Here is a 24,358-nt window from a genome sequence, read left to right on the forward strand (position 1 = left end):
ATGCACCCTCAAGAACCCTGCCGAGAGTATAGAGCTGGTCCACAGTTCCACGACCAGGACGAAAACCACACTGTTCCTCCTGAATCCGAGGTTCGACTATCCGGCGAAGCCTCCTCTCCAGTACACCTGAATAAACCTTACCGGGAAGGCTGAGGAGTGTGATCCCACGATAGTTGGAACACACCCTCCGGTCCCCCTTCTTAAAGAGAGGGACCACCACCCCGGTCTGCCAATCCAGAGGTACCGCCCCCGATGTCCACGCGATGCTGCAGAGTCTTGTCAACCAAGACCGCCCCACAGCATCCAGAGCCTTAAGGAACTCCGGGCGGATCTCATCCACCCCCGGGGCCTTGCCGCCGAGGAGCTTTTTAACTACCTCAGCGACCTCAGCCCCAGAAATAGGAGCATTTGTGCAAAAAAACGCAGAGCACTCCTGTCTTTGGCTGTAGGAGATTTTCAACTAACATTTTTGCTGGAGGTCCTTATAAATAACACTCCTGTCAAAATAGAGGATGATCGAATATTGTTTTTGCAAGAAGTGCCTAAAAAAAGTGTGAACTTTAGTTTTACAGAGGATCTTTGACTACAGTGTTTGCAGTAAGTCCTAAAAAACAGAAACGTTCCCCTGTTATGTCAAAGGTCTTTAAGCAGTAGGTCCCTAAAAACAGCAGTGCACTCCCTCAATATCAACATCCTTTAAATACAGTTTTTGCAGCTGATTTCTAAAAAAAAGCACAGTACTCCGGTTGTACAGAAGGCTTTTTTACAAGCCGTTTTGCAGTAGTTTAAAAAAAAAAAAATAGTACACTACTGTCAAACATAGAGATTATAGATTATTTAATACTCGTTTTGCAGGAACATTCCTAAAAACAGCATGCACTTGTGTAATATAAAGGATCTTTTTACCAGAGTGTCGGCAGTTGGGCCTTAAAAAAAGCAAAGTGCCCCTGTCATATCAACAATGTTGTAGTAGTTAGTCCCTAGAAATAGCAGCACACTTATTCAATATAGACAATCTTTGAAAACCGTTTTTTGCTGCACCGCAAGTGGTCCTGTCATATGGAGAATTTACATCTACAGCAAAACATTTCTTCCATCTTTTACGAGCATTTTTGCTGGAGGTCCCTATAAACAACACTCCTATCAAACATAGAGGATCATCAAATATTGTTTTTGCAGGAAATTCCTAAAAACAGCATGTACTTGTGTTTTATAGAGGATCTTTGACTACAATGTTTGCAGTAAGTCCTGAAAAACAGAAAACTTCCCTTGTTATGTCAAGGGTCTTTTAGCAGTTGGTCCCTAAAAACGGCAGCGCATTCCTTCAATATAGACAACATTTAAATACAGTTTTTGCTGTAGATTTCTAAAAACGGTATGTACTCCTTCTATATAGACCGGTGGTTCTCAAAACTTTTTCACCAAGTAGAACCTTGGAAAAAACTTGCCTCTCCAACCAAGTACCACCATAATGACCAACATTAAAATACAACAGCATAGCAGGCTTGAATATTCATTAAAAACAAGGCAACGGTTTTATTTAACAAATATACCGTATATTACCAAATAAACGCCCATGAGCAAATAACCACCCATGTCCTAATAGCCGCCAGGGGTCTGAGCCCGTTTTGTGAATTAAACGCCTCTTCCTAATAATAGCCCATGTCCAAATAGCCGTTCACAACTGATGGACGGGAATACTTTAAGAGGGAAGAAGAACAGAAAGTTTGACTTAAAGTTCAAGCTAGCGGTTGTGAAGTATGCGGAGCAGATTTCTGGTTTGGCAGCGGCCAGGCAGTTTAACGTTGACTCAAAACATGTACGCGAAGGGAAACAAAAAAAAGGGAGAACTACTATCTCAGTCGGTAGGAAGAAAGTGAGCGACGAGCTTGATGCTAATTTGTGTCAATGGATACATCACGTTCGTAAACTGAACCACCGCGTGTCCCGCAAAAAGATCCGCATTAAGGCCAAGGCGTTGTATGCCACCGCGAGAAACACCGGGGTGGTGTTTGGTGCAACGAGTGGCTGGCTTAATCGATTCCTGCGTCGGAACAACTTTATCCTCAAGAAGAGAACAACTATTGCACAGAAGGACGCTACCTTCGAGAAGATTGTCAGCTTCCTGGTTTGCTCTACTAAACAGATAGAGGCCAAGAAAATCCAGCCCAAGAATATAATCGCCATGGATGAAACAGCCGCCTGGTTTGACATAGTTGGTTTTAGTACGGTCAATGAGAGGGGCGCCCGCTCCATCTGCCTCAAAACCACCGGCCACGAGAAGGCACGCGTCACAGTGGCTCTTGAAGCTAAAGCAGACGGGACAAAGCTGAAGTCTTACATTGTGTTTAAAGGTGCTGTCCGTGATGTAAAGGCCATGCAGAGCATCTCCGGGGTGATCATAGTTTCCTCCAAGAATGGCTGGTTTAATGATGACCTGACAAAGGATTGGCTGCAGAGGGCAGTGGGGAAATTTCACTTCGGACCGAGGCTACCTGCATGGGACTCGTACCGATGCCATATCTGCAAGGCCACGAAGGCAGAGCTCAAAAGGGGCTACAACCTTACAATGGCTGTTATATCTGGAGGTTGCACAAAGTACCTGCAGGCCCCCGATGTTGTGTGGAATGACCCTTCCAAAGCGCAGCTCCGTGACTACTATAATAACTGGATGGCTGGTGGTAAAGACAAGACCTACACCAAGTCAGGGAACCTGAGTGCCCCTTCCAGCCACTTCCTGGTGGACAGGGGTCCTGGGAGCCTGGGATGCTCCGGATCGGGACACTCTGGTCAACTCATTTAAGGTAGGCTGGCTGGCTGTGTGTATGTGTGTGTGTGCGTGTGTTGGAAACGGTAGCCATAGCTGATTGTTGCTTTCTGGTATCCTACAAGGTATGTGGGCTGACGCTGGCAGCTGATGGGAGTGAGGACCAGCTCATTTACTACCTCAAGGAGGGACAGCCATGTCAGGCAGGCAGAGAGATGCTGTTGAGGGCTAGACAGCAGGGTGCTGCTGTGGTTCAGGAAGAGAAGGAGAGTGAGGAGGAACACCAGTTCCTCAGTGAACTTGTGATTGAAGAGGAGGATGATAATGAGGGGGTGAGGGGGAGGAAGAGGAGGATGATAAGTCAGTTAGAGTTGCATTTGGGGTTGCGTTTGCTGCATTATTATTGTTTTGATGGTTTTATAGAGTACTTGGTACCATAATTGTATTTTTCCTGTATGCTGCTTTATTTAAAACTTTGAATACTGTAGCCTTTACTTCATTTAAAGGACACTATTGTTGTTCTGTTTTGATGGTGGGTTTTATACTTGAGTACTTGGTACCATCATTTTATTTTTGCCGGTAGGCTGCTTTATTTAAAAACATTTTAATTATTTTCAGTATCGGTATTCTATTTGACAATTGTTGCACTGCTGCCATGTAGAGGCCTTGATCTCTTGTCTTTTGATAGTCTTGTTTTTTTTGTTTGTATGTATAGTCTTGTTTTTTTGTTTGTATGTTTACAATAGCTTTTACATTTAAAGTTTTTTATACGAAAAAAAAAAATACTGGACAGTAGCCATTGTGACCAAATAATGGCCTGGTGCAGGCTGGTGCAAAAATAAATAAAAGCCTTGTGCAAATACCCGCCTGCTTCTTTTAAACGCCCGTCTCCCAAAAATATTTTGTGAAATAAACGCCCGGGCTACTATTTGGTAATATACGGTATTTCATATTTTTGGTCACTGTAACATTACACACAGTTTGAACAATAACACTGTGTTTAAAAATGTATTAAGTGATTCTTTGGCGTACCACTAGATGGAGCCCATGTGATATAGAAAATCTTATAATACAGTTTTTGCTGCAGATTTCGAAAAACAAATATTCCAGTGATATGGAGAATTTATTTCTGCAGCTACGCAATAGTTCCATATCAACAATCTGTGGCGAGTGTTTTTGCAGCGTATTCCAAAAAACAGCAGCGCACTCCTATCTTGGACTACAAGGGACTTTCAAGTAGCATTTTGTAGGAGGTCCTTAAAAACAACACTCCTGTCAAACACAGATGATTATTTGATATTGTTTCCAAAATTTCGAAAAACAGCATTTAATTGTGTTATATAGAGGATCTTTGTAAGTGTATATTCTGTAGGTCCTTAAAACATCAAAGTGCCCCTGTTATATCAAGGATCTTTTTGAAGACAGCACACTCCTCTAATATGGACAATCTTTAAATACTTTTTTTCTGCAGATTCCTAAAAACATCAAGTACTCATTCAATGAAGACAATCTTTGAATACCGTTTTTGCCGTAGACTCCTAAATATAGTACTCCTGTCATATGGACAATTTAGTGTACGTCTGCAGCAATGCATTCCATCTATTTAGACAATCTTTGACGAGCATCTTTGCAGCATATTCCAAAAAACAGCAGCACACTCCTGTGTTAGGCTATCGGGGACTTTCAGCTAGCATTTGTGCAGGACGGGTCTTTAAAAACAACACTCCCGTTAAACGATAATGATTATTTGTTACTGTTTTTGCTGCAGATTCCTAAAAACAGCAAGTACTCTTGTCATTTGAAAAATTCCCTCCTACAGTATGTTGTTGATGTTTTGACAAGGATTTTTTGCAGCATATTAAAAAAACAGCAGCTCACTCATGTCTTAGGCTCTAGGGGACCTTCAACTAGCATTTTGTATGAAGTCCTTAAAAACAACTCTCTTGTTAAACACAGATGATTATTTGATATTGTTTCTAAAATTTCTAAAAACAGCATTTACTTGTGTTATATAGAGGATCTTTGACAGTGTATATTCTGTAGGTCCTTCAAAACATCAAAGTGCCCCTGTTTTATCAAGGATCTTTCAGAAGTAGGTCTCTAAAAACGGCAGCGCACTCCTTTTAATATAAACAATCTTTAAATACAGTTTTTGCTGCAGATTCTTAAAAACAGCAAGTACTCAGTCAATGAAGACAATCTTTGAATACCGTTTTTGCTGTAGATTCCTAAATATAGTACTCCTGTAGTATGGAGATTTTACTGTACGTCTGCAGCAATGTATTCTTTCTATTTAGACAATCTTTGACGAGCATCTTTGCAGCATATTCCAAAAAACAGCAGCACACTCTTGTGTTAGGCTATCGGGGACTTTCAAATAGCATTTGTGCAGGAGGGTCCTTAAAAACAACACTCCCGTCAAACAATAATGATTATTTGTTACTGTTTTTGCTGCAGATTCCTAAAAACAGCAAGTACTCTTGTCATTTGAAAAATTCCCGCCTACATTATGTTGTTGATGTTTTGACAAGGATTTTTTGCAGCATATTAAAAAAACAGCAGCTCACTCATGTCTTAGGCTCTAGGGGACCTTCAACTAGCATTTTGTATGAAGTCCTTAAAAACAACTCTCTTGTTAAACACAGATGATTATTTGATATTGTTTCAAAAATTTCTAAAAACAGCATTTACTTGTGTTGTATAGAGGATCTTTGACAGTGTATATTCTGTAGGTCCTTCAAAACATCAAAGTGCCCCTGTTTTATCAAGGATCTTTTAGAAGTAGGTCCCTAAAAACGGCAGCGCACTCCTTTTAATATAAACAATCTTTAAATACAGTTTTTGCTGCAGATTCTTAAAAACAGCAAGTATTCAGTCAATGAAGACAATCTTTGAATACCGTTTTTGCTGTAGATTCCTAAATATAGTACTCCTGTAGTATGGAGATTTTACTGTACGTCTGCAGCAATGTATTCTTTCTATTTAGACAATCTTTGACGAGCATCTTTGCAGCATATTCCAAAAAACAGCAGCACACTCTTGTGTTAGGCTATCGGGGACTTTCAAATAGCATTTGTGCAGGAGGGTCCTTAAAAACAACACTCCCGTCAAACGATAATGATTATTTGTTACTGTTTTTGCTGCAGATTCCTAAAAACAGCAAGTACTCTTGTCATTTGAAAAATTCACGTCTACAGTATGTTGTTGATGTTTTGACAAGGATTTTTTTCAGCATATTCAAAAAAACAGCAGCTCACTCATGTCTTAGGCTATAGGGGACCTTCAACTAGCATTTTGTAGGAGGTCCTTAAAAACAACACTCCTGTCAAACACAGATAATTATTTGATATTGTTTCCAAAACTTTGAAAAACAGCATTTACTTGTGTTGTATAGAGGATCTTTGTAAGTGTATATTCTCTAGGTCCTTAAAACATCAAAGTGCCCCTGTTTTATCAAGGATCTTTTTGAAGACAGCACACTCCTCTAATATAGACAATCTTTAAATAATTTTTTCTGCAGATTCCTAAAAACAGCAAGTATTCATTCAATGAAGACAATCTTTGAATACCGTTTTTGCCGTAGACTCCTAAATATAGTACTCCTGTAATATGGAGAATTTACTGTACGTCTGCCGCAATGCATTCTTTCTATTTAGACAATCTTTGACGAGCATCTTTGCAGCATAATCCGAAAAACAGCAGCACACTCCTGTGTTAGGCTATCGATGACTTTCAGCTACCATTTGTGCAGGACGGGTCCTTAAAAACAACACTCCCGTCAAACGATAATGATTATTTGTTACTGTTTTTGCTGCAGATTCCTAAAAACAGCATGTACTCTTGTCATTTGAAAAATTCCCGTCTACAGTATGTTGTTGATGTTTTGACAAGGATTTTTTCAGCATATTAAAAAAAACAGCAGCTCACTCATGTCTTAGGCTCTAGGGGACCTTCAACTAGCATTTTGTATGAGGTCCTTAAAAACAACTCTCTTGTTAAACACAGATGATTATTTGATATTGTTTCTAAAATTTCTAAAAACAGCATTTACTTGTGTTATATAGAGGATCTTTGACAGTGTATATTCTGTAGGTCCTTCAAAACATCAAAGTGCCCCTGTTTTATCAAGGATCTTTTAGAAGTAGGTCCCTAAAAACGGCAGCGCACTCCTTTTAATATAAACAATCTTTAAATACAGTTTTTGCTGCAGATTCTTAAAAACAGCAAGTACTCAGTCAATGAAGACAATCTTTGAATACCGTTTTTGCTGTAGATTCCTAAATATAGTACTCCTGTAGTATGGAGATTTTACTGTACGTCTGCAGCAATGTATTCTTTCTATTTAGACAATCTTTGACGAGCATCTTTGCAGCATATTCCAAAAAACAGCAGCACACTCCTGTGTTAGGCTATCGGGGACTTTCAAATAGCATTTGTGCAGGAGGGTCCTTAAAAACAACACTCCCGTCAAACAATAATGATTATTTGTTACTGTTTTTGCTGCAGATTCCTAAAAACAGCAAGTACTCTTGTCATTTGAAAAATTCACGTCTACAGTATGTTGTTGATGTTTTGACAAGGATTTTTTTCAGCATATTCAAAAAAACAGCAGCTCATTCATGTCTTAGGCTATAGGGGACCTTCAACTAGCATTTTGTATGAGGTCCTTAAAAACAACTCTCTTGTTAAACACAGATGATTATTTGATATTGTTTCTAAAATTTCTAAAAACAGCATTTACTTGTGTTATATAGAGGATCTTTGACAGTGTATATTCTGTAGGTCCTTCAAAACATCAAAGTGCCCCTGTTTTATCAAGGATCTTTTAGAAGTAGGTCCCTAAAAACGGCAGCGCACTCCTTTTAATATAAACAATCTTTAAATACAGTTTTTGCTGCAGATTCTTAAAAACAGCAAGTACTCAGTCAATGAAGACAATCTTTGAATACCGTTTTTGCTGTAGATTCCTAAATATAGTACTCCTGTAGTATGGAGATTTTACTGTACGCCTGCAGCAATGTATTCTTTCTATTTAGACAATCTTTGACAAGCATCTTTGCAGCATATTCCAAAAAACAGCAGCACACTCCTGTGTTAGGCTATCGGGGACTTTCAAATAGCATTTGTGCAGGAGGGTCCTTAAAAACAACACTCCCGTCAAACAATAATGATTATTTGTTACTGTTTTTGCTGCAGATTCCTAAAAACAGCAAGTACTCTTGTCATTTGAAAAATTCATGTCTACAGTATGTTGTTGATGTTTTGACAAGGATTTTTTTCAGCATATTCAAAAAAACAGCAGCTCACTCATGTCTTAGGCTCTAGGGGACCTTCAACTAGCATTTTGTATGAGGTCCTTAAAAACAACTCTCTTGTTAAACACAGATGATTATTTGATATTGTTTCTAAAATTTCTAAAAACAGCATTTACTTGTGTTATATAGAGGATCTTTGACAGTGTATATTCTGTAGGTCCTTCAAAACATCAAAGTGCCCCTGTTTTATCAAGGATCTTTTAGAAGTAGGTCTCTAAAAACGGCAGCGCACTCCTTTTATTATAAACAATCTTTAAATACAGTTTTTGCTGCAGATTCTTAAAAACAGCAAGTACTCAGTCAATGAATACCGTTTTTGCTGTAGATTCCTAAATATAGTACTCCTGTAGTATGGAGATTTTACTGTACGTCTGCAGCAATGTATTCTTTCTATTTAGACAATCTTTGACGAGCATCTTTGCAGCATATCCCAAAAAACAGCAGCACACTCTTGTGTTAGGCTATCGGGGACTTTCAAATAGCATTTGTGCCGGAGGGTCCTTAAAAACAACACTCCCGTCAAACAATAATGATTATTTGTTACTGTTTTTGCTGCAGATTCCTAAAAACAGCAAGTACTCTTGTCATTTGAAAAATTCACGTCTACAGTATGTTGTTGATGTTTTGACAAGGATTTTTTTCAGCATATTCAAAAAAACAGCAGCTCACTCATGTCTTAGGCTATAGGGGACCTTCAACTAGCATTTTGTATGAGGTCCTTAAAAACAACTCTCTTGTTAAACACAGATGATTATTTGATATTGTTTCTAACATTTCTAAAAACAGCATTTACTTGTGTTATACAGAGGATCTTTGACAGTGTATATTCTGTAGGTCCTTCAAAACATCAAAGTGCCCCTGTTATATCAGCGCACTCTTTTTAATATAGACAATCTTTAAATACAGTTTTTGCTGCAGATTCCTAAAAACAGCAAGTACTCATTCAATGAAGACAATCTTTGAATACCGTTTTTGCCATAGACTCCTAAATATAGTACTCCTGTCATATGGACAATTTACTGTACGTCTGCAGCAATGCATTCCTTCTATTTAGACCATATTTGACGAGCATCTTTGCAGCATATTCCAAAAAACAGCAGCACACTCCTGTGTTAGGCTATCGGGGACTTTCAGCTAGCATTTTTGCAGGAGGGTCCTTAAAAACAACACTCCCGTCAAACAATAATGATTATTTGTTACTGTTTTTGCTGCAGATTCCTAAAAACAGCAAGTACTCTTGTCATTTGAAAAATTCACGTCTACAGTATGTTGTTGATGTTTTGACAATGATTTTTTTCAGCATATTCAAAAAAACAGCAGCTCACTCATGTCCTAGGCTACAGGGGACCTTCTACTAGCATTTTGTATGAGGTCCTTAAAAACAACTCTCTTGTTAAACACAGATGATTATTTGATATTGTTTCTAAAATTTCTAAAAACAGCATTTACTTGTGTTATATAGAGGATCTTTGACAGTGTATATTCTGTAGATCTTTCAAAACATCAAAGTGCCCCTGTTATATCAGCGCACTCCTTTTAATATAGACAATCTTTAAATACAGTTTTAGCTGCAGATTCCTAAAAACAGCAAGTAGTCATTCAATGAAGACAATCTTTGAATACCGTTTTTGCCATAGACTCCTAAATATAGTACTCCTGTCATATGGACAATTTACTGTACGTCTGCAGCAATGCATTCCTTCCATTTAGACCATATTTGACGAGCATCTTTGCAGCATATTCCAAAAAACAGCAGCACACTGTTAGGCTATCGGGGACTTTCAGCTAGCATTTTTGCAGGAGGGTCCTTAAAAACAACACTCCCGTCAAACAAAATGATTACTTGATACTGTTTTTGCAGCAGATTCTTAAAAACAGCAAGTACTCTTGTCATATGAAAAATTGACGTCTATAGTAGTGCATATATGTTGTTGATGTTTTGACGTGGATTTTTGCAGCAGATTCCAAAAAACTGCAGGGATTTTCAACTTTTGTTCATGCAATAGGTTCTTAAAAAGCACACTTGTGTCAAACATATTTTGTTTTTGCATGAGATTCCTCAAAAGAACAAGTACTTGTGTTATATAGAGGCTCTTTGACTCCAGTGCTGGAATCATACATGCCTTGTTGAACATGACATTTGTCTCAGCAAGTTTCTTCATAACGGCGCCTCCCTTCCTCCTGTAAAAGGTTTAACAGTCTGGGCATGTACAGCATTTGTCCAGCTTTCCCAGGAATGTGGACTAGTGGTTAAGGTGTGATCCTCCAAAATTCCTCCTTGGTCTGAAAAAACACCAACAGAAGAAAGATGAAATAACACGAGGAACAATAAACAAATAATTAAATTAAAGAAAAAAAATAGACAAATCTAACAAACTCAATAAAGTTCAGTTAAAGTACCAATGATTGTCACACACACACAATAGGTGTGGGGAAATTTGTCCTCTGCATACCCTTGTTCACCCCCTGGGAGGTGAGGGGAGCAGTGGGCAGCAGCGGTGCCGCGCCCGGGAATCATTTTTGGTGATTTAACCCCCAATTCCAACCCTTGATGCTGAGTGCCAAGCAGGGAGGTAATGGGTCCCATTTTTATAGTCTTTGGTATGACTCTGGGTTTGAACTCACAACCTATCGATCTTCAGGGCGGACACTCTAACCACTAGGCCACTGAGTAGGTTTCTGGCACTCTTGCTTGATCGACACCAACGCAGGAGTTCAAATACCTTCATCAGGTAAAAATACAATTCAATCCCACCACACCTCAGTCCTCAGATATGTTTAGCATTCATTCTAAAAGGCTTATATGCATAATGTACATTTTTCCACAGGTAAATGTCTTTAAGCTTCATTATATTGCAAATACGTCATCTTCAACTGACTCTTTGCATTCAAAGGCAAGTAAATTGTGTGTTGTGGCCATCTTCATAAACACATTTGTTGAGCCACTTACGTATAAATAACGAGGAAAGAAAATGTGAATTATATTTGTGAAGTGAATTATATTTATATAGCGCTTTTCTCTAGCGACTCAAAGCGCTTTACATAGTGAAACCCAATATCTAAGTTACATTTAAACCAGTGTGGGTGGCACTGGGAGCAGGTGGGTAAAGTGTCTTGCCCAAGGACACAATGGCAGTGACTGGATGGTGGAAGCGGGATTCGAACCTGCAACCCTCAAGTTGCTGGCACGGCCGCTCTACCAACCGAGCTATACCACCCCACAATCAAAAACTACTTGTGTTTTAATAAATGTCGATTTATTGAAAACTTGATATATTCATGTCAAGAGAGAAATTTAATGTTTAATTATTATCACATACTTAATTATGTTACAATTACATATTTTTAGATCGACTTGTTTCAGTGTGCAGAGCAGGCGTGTCAAAGTCAAGACCCACAGGCCAGATCCGGCCCGCCAATGAATTATCTATGGCCCCCGGGATGATATTTGATTAGTATTAGAACCGGCCCGCAGGCCACAGCCGCCTGCTGCTGTTTTGCACGCACCGATACTCCATCAGTGTTGGCGCTATGAATTTTCAAAATGGGGCCCCAGAGATCCCATCAAGTCATAAAAATGGGGTCCCTCAGTAAAGTTTTGGGGTCCCACTTTTTGTAACTGTTTTGAAAACCAATGATAAATATACGCATTATCCTGTTATAATGTTGATATAGGTTGATATAGCTCGGTTGGTAGAGTGGCCATGCCAGCAACTTGAGGGTTGCAGGTTCGATTCCCGCTTCAGCCATCCTTGTCACTGCCGTTGTGTCCTTGGGCAAGACACTTTACCCACCTGCTCCCAGTGCCACCCACACTGGTTTAAATGTAACTTCGATATTGGGTTTCACTATGTAAAGCGCTTTGAGTCACTTGAGAAAAGCGCTATATAAATATAATTCAATTCAATTCAATACATCACATTTTATATTGTGTTTTGGAAAAAGGTTGTCATAAACGTTAATTCATTAAAAAAATAATACAAAACACATTTTTATGCATATGTTAATGTATTCAGTTATAAACATTCATTCACTTTCTTCTGTCTTTTATAGATGTAAACTTTGCCGCTTCCGTTATTTTTTCCTATATTTTTATTGTAATATTTTCAGAATGTGTTTGTTCTATTTTTAGCCATAGTAAGACAAAGAAAACAATCGTAAGTTGTCTTTATTTTTTAGTTGTAATACCATTTTTTTTATCGTGTGCACATATTTTCGTCCTTGTGGCCCCTGAGCTAAAATGAGTTTTACATCTCTGGTGTAGAGGATGTTTAACTAGAGTGTTTGCAGTAGATCCTTAAAAACAGCAAAAAGCCCCTGTCATGTCAAGGATTTTTTAGCTAAAAACTGCAGCGCAGTCCTTAAGTATACACCAGTGATTCTCAAACTGTTACACGTACCACTAGTGGTAGTAGTTTGGCTCCATCTAGGTACGCCAAAGAATCACTTAACTAAGTATTCGAACACAGTGTGACTGTTCAAGCTGTGTGTAATGTTGAAGTGGCCAAAAGTAATAAATATACTTATTAAATAAATGTGTTTTATGAATATTTTGGCCTACTACGCTACTGTTTTTTAATGTTGGTTATTATGGTGGTACTTGGAGAGCCAAGTGTTTCCTGATACTTGGTGAAAAAAGTTTAAAAAAAACACTGGTATAGACAATCTTTGAATACTGTTTTTGCTGCAGATTCCAAAAAATAAGCAAGTAGCACTGTCATATAGGTAAGTATGGATGGGAATTGATAATATTTTTATAATTCCAATTCCACTTTCACCTGGTTTGTATTTATTGATTTAAAAAAATTTTTTTTTACAGATTCTCATAAAAGTTTAGCAAACGCATTGATTCGTATCAACTTTGTTTAATTTAGATACAACGAGTGCAAACACAACAGTGAGCTCTTGAAAGAAACACAACCTCGGTGGTGGGCCCAAAAAATATTTTGTTTTGAAAAGATCAACAATATAGTTATTTAAAAAAAATCTAATATACAACATGAATTGTTCTGTGACAAATGACAATTTTACCCAAAAAATTTTCAAATACAAAAATTAAAAGTTAGTTTTTTGCATATACATTGTATATGCTGATAAGATAGATTTTATTCATCCCACAACGGGTAAATTATGTGGTTGCAGTGCAGGTACAAAAAGTCCAGAAAAAACAAGGTAAGCCACATTAATAATGTCTACAGTCTGGTAATCACAGCTGCACTGCAGTGGGTAGAAGTCACAGCTTAAAAAGGTGCTAGTCTGCTCCAATTCAAGGTCAGCATTAATCTCTATTTAATATTTTAGGTCGCAAATCCGACAACATATAGTTAATGAAATACTGCCCAGGCTTGAGAGGTTGAATACCAGCGTAAGGTTCCTATGGGTTTCGGCTTGCAGGCATGTGAATTGGCAGATTAGCTAGAGCAGCTCAGAGAGGTACCTTTTCGTAAGGCCGAGGCAAAAACCTTAATTAAACGACATCTGGGACATGGGTGCAACGGAAAGACACTAATTTGCAACACAGAACACAGTAGGAGCGGGAAGAACTGTAAGGGGGAACACAAAAGAGGAAGGAACCATATCACGCATTCGATTAGGACAGACTGAATAAGACGTTGCAACTTATAAACAAACACCAATGAGGGAGAGTCAGTGGAACATGCAATAATTCGTTGTGGTACAGTCGAGAAAGGAGAACACTTTGGAGAGGAAGTTAGAAGACATGGTACTCAGCAGCAGCTAAAACATTCTAGTGACGTTTCTAGAAGAGATTAGTTCATGGAATGTAATTTAGTATTGATTGATTGAAAATGTAATTAATATATTGTACAGTACAGTACATATTCTGTACAATTGACCACTAAGTGGTAACACCCGAATCAGTTTTCCAACTTGTTTAAGTCAGGGTCCACGTTAATCAATTCATGGTAAAAGTATGCAAAGGTAGGTATATGAGGTAGGGACAAAGGAGGGAACTCTGGTTCACACTCCAATACAGTAGGTGGCGGTAATGAACTTTTAACGTTAAGTTAAATAAAACAAAACAAGAAGAAGAAGACGAGTTTTTGCAACCAGCTCCCACCTCAACGGCGGCACCTCTACACAAAGCTACAAATGTAAAAGACAAAGAAAAAACAAAACATTTGCAATAAATAATACACGTTGCGCACATACGATTGCGTCATGCATAAACAAACAACAACAAAAAACAACAGAAACACTATTTCAACATCCACATAAATCAGTAGAAGCATTTAAGTCTCACCTTAAAACTCATTTGTATACTCTAGCCTTTAAATAGACTCCCTTTTTAGACCAGTTGATCTGCCATTTCTTTTCTTTTTCTTCTATGTCCCACTCTCCCTTGTGGAGGGGGTCCGGTCCGATCCGGTGGCCATGTACTGCTCGCCTGTGTATCGGCTGGGGACATCTCTGCACTGCTGATCCGCCTCCGCTTGGGATGGTTTCCTGCTGGCTCCGCTGTGAACGGGACTCTCGCTGCTGTGTTGGATCCGCTTTGGACTGGACTCTCGCGACTGTGTTGGATCCATTGTGGATTGAACTTTCACAGTATCATGTTAGACCCGCTCGACATCCATTGCTTTCGTCCTCTCCAAGGTTCTCATAGTCATCATTGTCACCGACGTCCCACTGGGTCATTATTGTCACCGATGTCCCACTGGGTGTGAGTTTTCCTTGCCCTTATGTGGGCCTACCGAGGATGTCGTGGTGGTCTGTGCAGCCCTTTGAGACACTAGTGATTTAGGGCTATATAAGTAAACATTGATTGATTGATTGATTGATTGATAAATCGTGGTGGCCTCTGCAGTGCTCCACGTCAACGTCTGCCTGGGCTTGAGGGCAGCACAGCCAGAGACAGGAACAGGCCTGACAAAGCAACGAAGAGAGCCGTCTCCGTCCTAGGCTTCATACTAGCTCTCGGCCAATGTCTCGGCCAATGCACGGATGAGCGAGAATCCGTCCGAGCAGACCGGGGAGAAGATTTTTTTTACCATGAATTGATTAACCTGGACCCCGACTTAAATGCCCACTGAAATTAGATTTTCTTATTCAAACGGGGATAGCAGGTCCATTCTATGTGTCATACTTGATCATTTCACAATATTGCCATATTTTTGCTGAAAGGATTTAGTAGAGAACATCGACGATAAAGTTTCAACTTTTGGTGCTGATAAAAAAGCCTCGCCTTTACCGGAAGTCGCAGACGATGACGTCACAAGGATGAGGGCTCCTCGCGTCCTCACATTGTTTTTAATGGGAGCCTCCAGCAGCAAGAGCTATTTGGACCGAGAAAACGACAATTCCCCCCAAAATTTGAGCGAGGATAAAAGATTTGTGGATGATGATATTGATAGCGAAGGACTAGAAAAAAATATAATAATAAAATAAAATAAAAAGCGACGGCTCCGGGCGGCGGCAGTGTGAGAGTTTCAGATGTAATTAGACACATTTACTATGATAATTCTGGAAGATCCCTTATCTGCTTATTGTTTTAATAGTGTTTTAGTGAGATTGTAAAGACATACCTCGAGGTCGGATGGCTGCGGTGAACACGCAGTGTCTCAGAGAGAAGCCGAGGAGCCAAGCTCACAGCTGCCTTTTAAACAGCTACTGCAGGAGGATGAATAGTCCAATGATGTCTCCGGTAAGATATATATCACAATTTCCCCATCCAAAAACATGCTGGTTGACGTAGAGAAACATGTTCGCTTGACCGCTCTGTGTTAAAAACAAAGAAACACCGGCTGTGTCTCGGTGCTAAAGACAGCTGCAATACACCGCTTTCCACCAACAGCGTTTTTCTTTATAGTCTCCATTATTAATTCAACAAAATGCAAAAAATTCAGTGACACAGTTGTCCAAATTACTGTGTAATTATGCAATGAAAAGAGACGACTTTTAGCCGCAAATGGTGGTGAGCTAATATTTCCTGACAGTCCGTGACGTCACGCGCACGCGTCATCATTCCGTGAGGTTTTCAACAAGAAACTCCGCGGGAAATTTAAAATTGCAATTTAGTAAACTAAAAAGGCCGTATTGGCATGTGTTGCAATGTTAATATTTCATCATTGATATATAAACTATCAGACTGTGTGGTCAGTAGTAGTGGGTTTCAGTAGGCCTTTAAACAAGTTGAAAAACTTATTCGGGTGTTACCATTTAGTGGTCAATTGTACGGAATATGTACTGTACTGTACTGTGCAATCTACTTATAAAAGTCTCAGTCAATCAATCAATTAATCAAACCGAGGTGTGCGACACACGCTCATTCAGCCAGGGCTCCATGAAGCTCGTACATCCCGACGCTCAGCGCTAGCTCCGCACTCCCGTCTCTTCCTGCACATCTACTCTGGTCTCTCCGCGTGCACTCAGGTGTGGCATAGAGCCAAGAGTTGGCAGATCCAAAAGTTGATTAAGACTTTTATTAGTAGATTGCACAGTAAAGTACATATTCCGTACATTTCACCACTAAATGGTAACACCCGAATACGATTTTCAACTTGTTTAAGTCGGGGTCCACATGAATAAATTCATGGTACAAATATATACTATCAGCATAATACAGTCATCACACAAGTTGATCATCATTGAATTTTTTACATTTACAATCACAATAAAGCACCGATAAGCAGCACAGAAGTCATTAAAGTGCCACCCCTTGTTGCACAGTCCTCAAAGAGCTTGAGCCAAAAGGCAAAAAAACATACAAAGACAAAAGGATACACACGTGCACAGCTCCTGCAACCAGCAGCCACTGCAGCGCCATCTTGGAAAAACTCTACACTGTGCAGTTGTTTTACATGAACCATTATTCAGCAAAAAAATTAAACATATCTGCTTTCTTAGGAAGCATACGCGATAGTCCTGACTAATCATGGTATCTCCAGCTGTGGAGAACTGTCCGTTTTTGTCTAAGTTAGACTAGAAGGAGGCGTGCAAACTGCCGGTCAAACGCCATCTTGTCATGTGATGCCTGACAACAAACCAATATTTATAGAGATTGTTGGTTAAATAGATAAAATAATTGGGTGGTTGTTGTTTATTTCAACTCATATAATAATATCCATCCATCCATTTTCTACCGCTTATCCCCTTTGGAGTGGCGGGGGGGGGGGGGGGGCGTGCTGGTGCCTATCTCAGCTACAATCAGGCGGAAGGCGGCATACACCCGGGACAAGTCGCCACCTTATCACAGGGCCAACACAGATAGACAACATTCACACTCACATTCACACACTTGGGCCAATTTATGTTGCCAATCAACCTATCCCCAGGTGCATGTCTTTGGAGGTGGGAGGGGCCTATCCCCAGGTACATGTCTTTGGAGGTGGGAGGGGGTTATCCTCAGGTGCATGTCTTTGGAGGTGGGAGGGGGTTATCCTCAGGTGCATGTCTTTGGAGGTGGGAGGGTGCTATCATCAGGTACATGTCTTTGTAGGTGGGAGGGGGCTATCCCCAGGTACATGTCTTTGGAGGTGGGAGGGGCCTATCCCCAGGTACATGTCTTTGGAGGTGGGAGGGGCCTATCCCCAGGTACATGTCTTTGGAGGTGGGAGGGGGCTATCCTCATGTGCATGTCTTTGGAGGTGGGAGGAAGCCGGAGTACCCGGAGGGAACCCACGCAGTCACGGGGAGAACATGCAAACTCCACACAGAAAGATTCCGAGCCCGGGATTGAACCCAGGACTACTCAGGACCTTTGTATTGTGAGGCAGACGAACTAACCCCTCTTCCACCGTGAAGCCCTCATATAATAATAACAATAATAATAATAAGCTATTGTAGAATAATATGGCACTGCTGTCTGATCTTTGACCAGAGGAGGGCGCTAAAGCAATGTAGGCATTTCTGGCCTTTGAAGCAGTGGCCACGCCCCCATCAAGGGACATCATTATGTTCACAGGCCCCATGAAGTTAATGTTTATTTTCTTATATGTATGTGTCAAGATAAGGGTGTCAAGATAAGGAGAATGACAGCTTTAAAGGCCTACTGAAACCCACTACTACCGACCACACAGTCTGATAGTTTATATATCAATGATGAAATATTAACATTGCAACACATGCCAATACGGCCTTTTTAGTTTACTAAATTGCAATTTTAAATTTCCTGCGAAGTATCCTGTTGAAAACGTCGCGGAATGATGACGTGTGCGCGTGACGTCACCAGTGGTAGCGGACATGTTCTTCCAGCACCGCTCACGGCTAAAAATCGTCTCTTTTCATTGCATAATTACACAGTATTCTGGACATCTGTGTTGCTGAATCTTTTGCAATTTGTTCAATTATTAATGGAAAAGTCAAAGTAGAAAGATGCAGGTGGGAAGCGGTGTATTGCAGCTGCCTTTAGCAACACAAACACAGCCGGTGTTTCCTTGTTAACACTCCTGAAGGTTAAGCTTTACTATGGAACAGAGCGGTCAAGCCAACATGGTTCCCGACCACATGTCAACCGGCAGAATTCGGCGAGAAAATTGTGGTAATAAGCCGGCTCTTATGTAGGGGTGGGTATCGTTTGAATTCGAACGATTCCGATTTTGATTCTTTGTTTCGATTTCGATTCCTAACGATTCTCGATTCCGATTCTTTCTTTAAAAAAAAAAAAAAGGGCACGGTCAAAAAAAAGTTTGGGATATTTTAAATGAGCTGGCTAAACTACCGTCTTTCTGAATGAAATAGTCTGACATTCTCCATCAATTTTAATTCTATTAACTTTTTATTAACTTTACTATAAATTCCTCACAGAGCTGATTTCACTGAGCTCTGTAATGGTGTTACCCTTCTCCACCTTGTACCATGCCAGGATCAATGTGTTTGCAAGGTAGTCCCTGGAAGGTGGTATGTATTTTAGGTTGAGAGTTTTCACCATATCCCTGCAAACATAAACAAACATGTAATGTTGCTGTTACTGTTTAGCCCAGTATCAATTAGCTTAGCTCTTAACTAACTTAAATGTTGGAGATTCCACCTCCGAAAAGGGATGAAGTCTTTTAATTATGTGTGCAGGGACCTTTCTGTGGCACTCTTCCGTCTGTGGCACCGACATCTTCCCCATTGCCGCTACGGTGAACGGAGTACGCTGAGCACATGGCGGAGCCTGGCTAGCAGGTTGTAAATTGTCTATGAAAAATACGCGGGATAATTTGTTAGCTGCCTCAATGTTGGCGCAAAACACATTATTTATTGCATATATATTGTTTTACTTACCGGATTCGGACTGCAGTGCAGTCACAGAGGTGCTGGGCGTCGGAGCCGGAGCCAGAGGAAGAGGCAGAGGAGGACGGTCGGCGCAGCGCGTTGAAGACGGGACACGCATTTATTTGTACTTCATTAACTCGGAGGTGCTTCTTCATGTTCGACGTGCACCCTCCTAAGCACGAAACAGTCCTGTCGCACATGTTGCATTTCGCCGATATTTCATTTTTTTTGTAAAATAAAGCCACACTTTCGACCACCGACGACCGCTATCCATGCTTGACTGACTCACTCGGCTACATAGGCTCAGCTACATAGGCTCGGCTATGCTAACACTTCCGGCGGTGGGCGCTTCTTTGTTGGTGTTCAACGGCTTCTTCTTCCGGGTCGGCGGACATTTTTTTTTCCCAGTCGGCGGACTGGATATCGAAACTAGGAATCGGAATTTAAACTTTTGAACGATACCGGGAGAATCGGAAAGTTAGTCCCGGTTCCAATCGATACTCGATACTCGATACCCAACCCTACTCTTACCATAGACATGAGCGGAGCTTGCGTCCTCTTGCAGTTGCAAACTCTCTTACCTCCTCTCACCGGAGACACTGGCGGTCACCACACCCGTGGCCACACCCCTCCAACTTTCAGGTACCATATAATCTCACTAAAACACTAGCGACACAATAAGCAGATAAGGGATTTTCCAGAATTATCCTAGTAAATGTGTCTAATAACATCTGAATCGCTCTTACTGCCCTCGCCTTTTTTTTTTCTAGTCCTTCACTCTTACTATCCTCATCCACAAATCTTTCATCCTCGCTCAAATTAATGGGGAAATCGTCGCTTTCTCGGTCCAAATCGCTCTCGCTGCTGGTGGCTGTGATTGTAAACAATGTGAGGATGTGAGGAGCTCCACAACCAGTGACATCACGTGCACGTTGTTTGCTATACTTCCGGTACAGGCAAGGCTTTTTTATTAGCGACCAAAAGTTGCGTATTTTATCGTCGATGTTCTCTACTAAATCCTTTCAGCAAAAATATGGCAATATCGCAAAATGATCAAGTACGACACATAGAATGGACCTGCTATCCCCGTTTAAATGTGAAAATCTCATTTCAGTAGGCATTTAAATGGAGAGTATTTCTTTATGCAACCAAACCAAAAACAAAATGCAAAAGAGTGGACTTGCAACCCCCAATTTTTTTTCAATGTTTCGTAACCATCTGAGTCGCTGTTGAACCTTATAAATTAAAAAAAAAAAGTCTGATTTATGACCACAAGAGGTCACCAAAACACATCTATAGGGGTCTCTTGAGCTTACATGACATACAACTGACCACAAGAAGTCGCTAAAAACACATCAACAGGGGTCTCTTGAGCTTACATGACATAGAACTGACCACAAGAGGTCGCTAAACACACATCTACAGGGGTCTCTTGAGCTGACATGACATGGCATTGACCACAAGAGGTCGCTAAAAACACATCTACAGGGGTCTCTTGAGCTGACATGACATTGCATTGACCACAAGAGGTCGCTAAAAACACATCTGCAGGGGTCTCTTGAGCTGACATGACATTGCATTGACCACAAGAGGTCGCTAAAAACACATCTGCAGGGGCCTCTTGAGCTGACATGACATATAGCATTGACCAAAAGAGATCACCAAAACACATCTAAAGGGGTCTCTTGAGCTGACATGACATGTTGAGTCCTCCTTCTTGCCTTATGTCATCTACAATCAAAACAACGGCCACTGCTTAAGGCATGTGTTAAAATATATGTGTGTATGGGGGGGTCCCTTTTAGTCATTCCCTCATGCATAATCTGGAGTGAATTGATGTTAAGTCAGCCAAAAAGTACTTTTTATGTTGACGCCTGCACAAATATAACTCGACATTTGTCGTGCTTATACATTATTTATGTAGATGGAGAATTTACAGTGGGTTTTTTTTTAAGTTAAGTAATGATGCATTTTTTTTCAAAATATGTCTTGTAGTATTTTTTTGTTGTTGCCGGTGTTTTTAAAAATGGAAGTGCCCAAATGTTCCCTTTTTTCCACTAGTTCTGAAAAATGTCAGATAATTTTGTAAAACAACATAACATTTTTCAATTGTTATACTATAGGCTGCGTCCACAATTCTGGAGGGTTGATGCCTTGTTTATTTAGTTTATTAAGAATCCCCGTAAGTCTACACCGCAGTGGAGACTATTCTTTCTGGGGCCCAGGCAGAAAAAACATCAAACAATCACAAAACAAAAGATTACAATGTAATATAACATGATCAATAATACAATTTTGGAAAACAAAAATAGCAACAACAACAAAAAAAAACAATAACTTCAAGTTTACATAATAATGTTCATACCAAAGAGAAAAAGAGAAATGTAAAAATAGATACATATTTTTGCAAAAATACAACAAAAAACAATGGCCTGTAATATACCCATTAATGTACCAAAGACAAACAATAAGTGATGAAAAAGTACCATCCATCCATCAGTCCATCCATCCATCCATTTTCTACCGCTCGTCCCACAATGAATAAAATATGACAAAGTACATACTAAATCAAGATAAAATCAAAATAAAATCAATAACTTGAAACAAGAATGAATTTAGGCAAAAAAAAAAAAAGGTCAAAAGAAGATAAATGAACCAGTCATGACATTAGGTACAAACTAGAACAGACCTGGGCAAATTAAAGCCCGGGGACCACATGCGGCCCGTTAAGCTTTTCAATCTGGCCCGCCGGACATTTCCAAATTATTTATTTTAGATCTTAAAGATGGAAAGTGTAGCTGCCATTATGATGTGCAGTCATCTTTTCTAATGATCGTAAGTCTTGAACTATACAAAGTATTTCAATAGGTGGAATCTGCGCTTTTGGATGGTATACCAGTTACTGTGGTAATCTAATTAGTTACTATGGTAATCTAATTAGTTATTACCACCCGAACGCCTCCCTAAAGAGGTGTTTAGGGCACGTCCGACCGTCAAGAGGCCACGGGGGAGACCCAGGACACGTTGGGAAGACTATCTCTCCCGGCCGGCCTGGGAACGCCCCGGGATCTGGACGAAGTGGCTGGGTAGAAGGAAGTCTGGGCTTCTCTGCTTATGCTGCTGCCCACGCCACCCCACCTCGGATAAGCGGAAGAAAATGGTTGAATGGTAATCTAATTAGTTACTATGGTCATCTAATGAGTAACTATGGTAATCTACGTCACAGCAGCTCAGATGAGGCACCAAGCAGTGTGGGCGGGAAGCGTTTCCACAGACGCGGGAAGAGATTTTCACAACAAAGTTCTAAAGCTTAGTGATATATCAGATGTATCAGATTGTAGGTGTCACGTTTGGAACGCATATTGATGCGTGAAGGTGTCACCCCCAGATGCAGCAAGACCAGACAGGCAGGATAGCAGGTAAGAGCTGATTTTAATATACAAAAAAGTAAACGAACACTTGTACAAAACAGAAAAGAAACGGCGTGCCTACGCACGGGTAGCTAATGCTAAAATTAGCACAGAGTCCAAACAGTCCAAAAAGAGCGTGCCGAGCGCCCAGAAGCTAAGACAAGACTTAGCGAACAAACAAGGACTTAGATAAACCAAAACGTGAATGTTGCATATAGCAAATGACGAACCAAGGACGAACTGAGGAAGAATGCAGGATTAAATACTAACGTAACAATTGCCATCAGGTGTGCGTAAAAAGCATAGCAGCTGGGACAAATCAGAAACCATGGTAACCAAAAACAGGAAGTGCACACACAAACTTAGCACCGGAAGAGTCCAAACAATCAAAAAACCAAAAAGGACTCAAAAAAACGGACAAAAGGTGTGATCCGGGAAGCGGATCACAAAAGTAGGTGGGTTTATTTTGTACCCGTCGCATTCATATTTCACTGTTTGTTGCATTTTTGTTGCGTTTCACTTGATTGTAAAATATGTCAATCGAAAGGGGGTGTGACATTCGTATTTTGTCAATATTCAGTGTTTTATCGTTCATAGAAAAATGTAATGTGTCATTACGTTTTAAGCATTCAATCAGACAATATTGAGAGGTTTTGTATGAATGTCCCTGAAAAGAGATTTACCGGCCTCCAGACACATTTTTTCTCTAAATGTGGCCCCCAAGTCAAAATAATTGCCCAGGCATGATCTAGAACAGGGGTCACCAACGCGGTGCCCGCGGGCACCAGGTAGCCCGTAAGGACCAGATGAGTAACCCGCTGGCCTGTTCTAAAATTAGCTCAAATAGCAGCACTTACCAGTGAGCTGCCTATATTTTTTAAAATGTTATTTATTTACTAGCAAGCTGGTCTTGCTTTGCTCGACATTTTTAATTTTAAGAGAGACAAAACTCAAATAGAATTTGAAAGTCCAAGAAAATATTTTAAAGATTTGGTCTTAACTTGTTTAAATAAATTCATTTATTTTTTTACTTTTCTTCTTATAACTTTCAGAAAGACAATTTAAGAAAAAAATACAACCTTACAAATGATTTTAGGATTTTTAAAAACATATACCTTTTTACCTTTTAAATTCCTTCCTCTTCTTTCCTGACAATTTAAATCAATCGTTATGTAAATAATTTTTTTTATTGTAAAGAATAAAACATTTGTTTTAATTTAATTCTTCATTTTAGCTTCTGTTTTTTCGACGAAGAATATTTGTGAAATATTTCTTCAAATTTATTACGAATAAAATTTAAAAAAGATATTCTGGCAAATCTAGAAAATCTGTAGAATCAAATTTAAATCTTATTTAAAATTATTTTTAATTTCTTTTAAACTTTTTGATCTGGAAAATCTAGAAATAATAATTTGTCTTTGTTAGAAATATAGCTTGGTCCAATTTGTTATATATTCTAACAAAGTGCAGATTGGATTTTAACCTATTTAAAACATGTCATCAAAATTCTAAAATAAATCTTAATCAGGAAAAATTACTAATGATGTTCCATTAATTATTTTTTTTATTTTTTCAAAAAGATTCGAATTAGCTAGTTTTTCTTTTCTATTTTTAGATTGAATTTTGAATTTTAAAGAGTCGAAATCGAA

General features: G+C 39.7%; 1 protein-coding gene across 2 annotated transcripts in view; it reads left to right on the top strand.

The window, feature by feature from the left end:
- Positions 1 to 24,358, top strand: part of LOC133558345 (probable phosphatase phospho1) — a 37,311-nt gene that overhangs the window by 11,694 nt on the left and 1,259 nt on the right. The window contains exon 4 of one of the 2 annotated variants that reach the window (XR_009807934.1): positions 19,108 to 19,194. The exons of the other annotated variant lie outside the window; for it this stretch is intronic. The gene's annotated coding sequence lies outside the window, so the exon portion shown is untranslated. Of the gene's footprint in view, positions 1 to 19,107; positions 19,195 to 24,358 lie in introns of those variants that run through there. 2 annotated transcript variants of the gene reach the window in all.

This window comes from Nerophis ophidion, linkage group LG08 (assembly GCF_033978795.1).
Source record: "Nerophis ophidion isolate RoL-2023_Sa linkage group LG08, RoL_Noph_v1.0, whole genome shotgun sequence".
Classification (NCBI taxonomy): domain Eukaryota; kingdom Metazoa; phylum Chordata; class Actinopteri; order Syngnathiformes; family Syngnathidae; genus Nerophis; species Nerophis ophidion.